The sequence below is a fragment of the Panthera uncia genome, assembly GCF_023721935.1.
Source record: "Panthera uncia isolate 11264 chromosome A3 unlocalized genomic scaffold, Puncia_PCG_1.0 HiC_scaffold_11, whole genome shotgun sequence".
NCBI classification, from domain to species: Eukaryota; Metazoa; Chordata; class Mammalia; order Carnivora; family Felidae; genus Panthera; species Panthera uncia.
Genome location: NW_026057578.1, coordinates 22388542 through 22393371, shown reverse-complemented (window position 1 = coordinate 22393371; position 4830 = coordinate 22388542). Strand labels below are relative to the sequence as shown.

General features: G+C 48.7%; 1 protein-coding gene and 1 long non-coding RNA gene across 2 annotated transcripts in view; one reads left to right on the top strand and one right to left on the bottom strand.

The window, feature by feature from the left end:
- The window catches only part of DLGAP4 (DLG associated protein 4), a 65415-nt gene that overhangs the window by 5734 nt on the left and 54851 nt on the right, over window positions 1-4830 (top strand). The window lies entirely within an intron of this gene.
- Window positions 1-4830, bottom strand: part of LOC125936655 (uncharacterized) — a 14713-nt gene that overhangs the window by 4562 nt on the left and 5321 nt on the right. Inside the window, exon 4 of the long non-coding RNA XR_007462089.1 lies at window positions 737-978. This is a non-coding gene — a long non-coding RNA (uncharacterized LOC125936655). The remainder of the gene's footprint in view (window positions 1-736; window positions 979-4830) is intronic.

The following is a 4830-nucleotide window of genomic DNA, read 5'->3' as shown; positions in this document are numbered from 1 at the left end:
GAGGGGGCCCTGGCACAGAGCCTGGCACACTGTAGCTATATAAGCAATGGGCTCGGATTGTTATTTCCACCCCCAAGGCACCACCCCCCCCCCCCCCCCCCCCCCGCCAAGAAGGTGAATCAGGCTGAATGAATTGGAATGAATGAAAATGATGACAGGGAGGAAGCATTGCAAGCATTCAGCTGAAAGAAGAGGGTGAGGTTTGGGTGGAGCCCATGGGATGGGAAAGGACATATAGGGTAGCAGGGGGTGTCGTGCTCTCTCAAGAGAGCCTGTCTGGGGGTTTGATGGCCCAGGGGGAAAGATGTTGGGTGTTGCTGCTTTGGGGGAGGAAATAACAATCTGAGCAAATTGCTTATATAGCTACAGTGTGCCAGGCTCTGTGCCAGGGCCTCCATGGGTGCTGTCGAAAATCCTTACACCAAGCTGGAGGCAAAGGGACTTACTGACCTCCTTTTACAGATAAGGAAAATGAGGCTCAGACAGGGCTGACTGCATATTCTGACTCTTACCACAGTTCAGCTCTGCTTCTTGGAAAAGAGACTCTTACCATCAGGGTTCCAGGAATCTGAGTCTTCTTGCCTGTTGAATTGGGGGCACACAAATACATCCCCTAAAGCCTATAAGCCCTTACTCTCTAAAGATCTGGAAAGTCGGGGCTGGTGCCAGTTTAGAATTTCTTCAAGGTAGGAGAGTCAGGGAAGTGAGGGGCCTTCACATCATCAGTTTTACTCACCAGGCTGTGAGCAGCCTCCAGAGTTGGACTTCATATGTGTCTAGTCCAACGGTGGCTCGTCCGTGACTGGGTTCATTGGGATTCTCAGCCAGCTGCCACTAGAGAGGGTGTTCCCTGGCCCAGCCAGAGGAATCAGCCACCCACAAAGACAGGAGGGGACTTGTCCCAAGTTGCTCTTGACACTGGAGAGCCAGGTGATGGAGCCCAGTTCCCATTTCGCAGGCTGCAGCCAAGGATACTTCCTGGGCAGAGAGAAGGAGAAGGGAACTGGTACTTACCGAGCGGCTTCCATGGGAGGCAGCAACGGGTTGGCCCCACTGCACAGCTAGGAAACTGATGGCTTGGCCAATCGTTCTCCTCCTCTGTGTGTCCCCCTGAGCTGGACCTTGGGTCATGAGGCAGAGCAACATCCTCTGTGCTCTGCTCACTCCCCTTCTTCTTTGCCTCCCTGGGAGGTAAACACCCCCAGGACCCATATGCCAGTCTACTTTGGCAAATGTTCTCTGAGCCCAACTATATGCAAGATATGATTGTAACTGCACCCATCTTTTTCATACCAAAATCTAGACAAAGGTTTTGATGAGGGATTTTTGTTCTGCTTCTGAATAGACACAGCCTCTTGTGAGAAAATACTCAGACATTGGAACAGTGGACTAGAGCAAGCAGCCTGTACTGTCGCTTTCAATTGTAGTAATTCATTTGATTAATGCTTTACCATTTGCCCCATGGTTTCTCACAAATTTGACCATCCATACATATATTCATTCTTTTTATTTTGTTTTCCACGTGTTGGTTCTGGATCCTTAATATTTGTTTAGCCTATTTTTGATTTGCAAAGTACTTTCATCCACTTTATCTCAGTAGATCTTATACACCTCTGGGAGGTCATTACTATTCTTGTTCTCCTTGTTTTCCAGAAAGTGACTTGACCAAGGTTACTCTGGGATTCACTGGCTGAGCTGTTCATTCATTCAACAAATATTTAAGTGCCTGCTGAGTGCCAGGCAGCGAGCTGGCCTTGTCACTACAGTGGCAAGCAGAGCAGTCTTAAGAGACTTAGTCACTCACCTCCCAGAGTGCACAGTATCACTGAGGTCTAGCCAGGATTTACCCCAGCACTGACCCGCACCCTGAACTCTTTCCACTTCAGACCCCTGTAATTTGGGCTTGTGGCTTAGATCTAGATTGTTGTAGTCTGTGAGCCCTGAGCCTAGAGCATTGTGGAAAAGCAAGCCAAGGCAGCACATTTCTGCAAACTGAACTTCAAAAGTGACAAAAGAGGTCTTGTCATGACTTAATTAACAAGAAGGTGAGGAAGGGCATCTCAGCAGAAGGCCATCTGCTCCTTCTCCTGGGGGACAAGGGGTGGGGGAGTTGCCCGAGGGATGCTATACTCAACATCCTGGCCTGAATTTTCTCCAGCTTCCAAATATTTGATTACAGTCTGCACAGGTGTGGAGCCCTATGGCCATGTGCTGAGCTGGGGACCCTCCCTTGCCTCCTTTAATATTAAATGAGATGAAATAAAGGCAGATCCTAGAATTTCATGCCTAGAAAGGACTCTGGCCCAGCCCCCTCAGGTCTCATGAGTGGGAACCAAGCATTAGAGAGGAAGGGACTTGCTAGGATCCCATTTTGAAAGAAATAATCCTTCCTCTTCCCATCTTACCAGCCTTACATAATAATTTCCCTATTGCTCCCTGTAGGAGCTCTCTCTTAGCTGAACCTGTTCCACAGTCAAGCCATATTCACATCTTCCCTATGCCTTAAGACCAAGTTTTTTATGAGTCTGACATTTTCCCCCTGCCCAGAGCCCTATGATGTCCAGGCTGCCTCCATCTACTGTCAGGCTGACCACCTGTTCTACAAGGCTAGACCAGTAGAGGCTAGGCCTCAAAATCCAGATGCCTGGGCCCTGAGACATACAAGAGGTTTCTTTGGGTGCATTTTGTTAGAGTTATTTTTATGTGTAGAAATTACATTTTTATTGAAAAAGCAATTTGTGTATGTGGCTAAACTTTCAAACTTTGTAGAAAAAAGTGCCCAATGAAAAATTAGGGTCTCTCCCACCTCCACTCCTCAGTGATCACTGGGAACAGTCTTGATGTTTCCTTCCAGAAATACTCTTCATATATGGGCAGCTATGTCAATAGCATCCTTTTTTATTACACAAATGGTGGCATATTCTCTGCCTACAGCCTGCTGTTTTGTGCTTTGTCTTCACGCAAGTGTAACTATGTTGTAGATGTACACAGGTCCATGGCCTCCTTTTCCATGACCATGTGACAGTCTGTCAGTGGATGGACCACCAGCTGTTTGTCCAGTCCTCTGCTCAAGGACATTTAGGTTGTTTCCAGTGTTGCTGCTGTGAGCATTGCTGCAGCGAGCACCCTTCCCCACACGTATGTATGCCTGCATGTATGCCTGTGGAGCTGTGGGAACCATTCCTGCAAGTGAAATTGTTGTTGCAAAGAGTCTATGCACCTAAAATTTTGCTAGATGTTTTTAAAAAAGTTTTTTTAATGTTTATTTACTTTTGAGAGACAGAGAATGCACGAGTGTGAGTGCAGGAGGGGCAGAGAGAGAGGGAGACACAGAATTCAAAGTAGGCTCCAGGCTCTGAGCTGTCAGCACAGAGCCTGATGCAGAGCTTGAACTCATGAACCGTGAGATCATGACCTGAGCTGAAGTTGCACGCTTAGCCAACTGAGCCACACAGGTGCCCCTGCTAGATGTTTTTGAATTACCTTCTTTTGCATTCTGAAAATGTGTATTTTTTAAAAAGCACTCTACCTCCCCTGGATTCAAATTCATTTCTTTGGTTGAGAACAGACTTTTCCAGTTCAGCCCAGACAGGGGAAGGGGGTTGGCCAGTGTCACCCAGTAGTCCTCAGCCAATGAGGTATTTCCAGAGTAAGGTGCTGATGGAAGGAAGTGAGAAATGAAGGGAAGAAATGGGCTGGAGGGGTGACAAGATGGGGCCAGGATTGGGTGGAGGGAATTCTGTTGTAGGTACCTTGGGACCTGTTTATGACTTGGTCTCCAGGGAGAAGCATCCTCCCTCCCACACTGTATCCTCCTTCCTGTGTTTCTCTGGCTTGGGCTGCACCTGCTTGGCAGCTGCTGGGCCAGTGAACTCATTTATTCAGCAAATATTTACTGAGCTCCCAAATACCGGTGCAGGCTTGGCCACTATGTCCCTGCCCTTCTCTGACCCTCAATTTTCTTCATCTGAAAAATGGGGAGGCTCATCCATACCTTTCTCATGTCACGAGGCTAGTGGGAAATTTTGGTAAACCAGCCAGTGGGGAAACCCCATAAAACAGATTATAGTGGTCTTAGCTAGACACTGTGCCAGGCACCCTGGAGTCACTGAGTCTGATGTTTGGACCAGTCCTGAGTGGGCTACCGTCAGTCTTAATAGATGGCTGGGGCAGCTGTTGGTGGGTGTCTCCAATTGCTATGCCAGGACAGAGTCAGGCTCATGCCTAGGATGAATTTGATTTGCCCCAGGATGCTGGAACTCCAGGGCCTGCTCAGGATGAAGGTGATTGGGTGACAGGTGAGGAAGAGGTAATCAGGGAGACCAGGAGGGTCCCCACGCTGCTGCCAGTTTTGCCTCCTCTGAGCCAACAGGAAGGTCCTTTAGAGTCCCCCACAGGGCATTTCTGCCACTCCCTTTCAGCCTTCAGCAGTGGTAGGATGAAGAAGGGGAAGTTCTATAATTTTTCCAGTTTAAAATGACTAGTTTAAAATCACCAGCCTAGTTCCTTCCTCCCATTTTATCAATGGGAAAACTGAGGCCTGGAGTTGGTCTCCTCCCAGGTGTCCCAGTGAGTGGGCAGCCTTATTGGGATTAGAACCCAGGTGTTCAGCCCTCCCAGGCCTTAACCCTCACCGTCTTTCCCACATCGTCCCAGTCTTTAGTTTCACTTTGGGGTTAAAACCCAAAGTGAAAGAAAAAGGCAAAGCAGGAAGCAGCTGCTTTCATTCAGACCCAGCCCAGGCTGGGACTGGCCCTGGGGGACCCAGGCTGAGCTGGCCTTACAGGAGGAGAGCAGGCCTTTTCTCCCTCTTGCTCTGGAGGCCCTGGG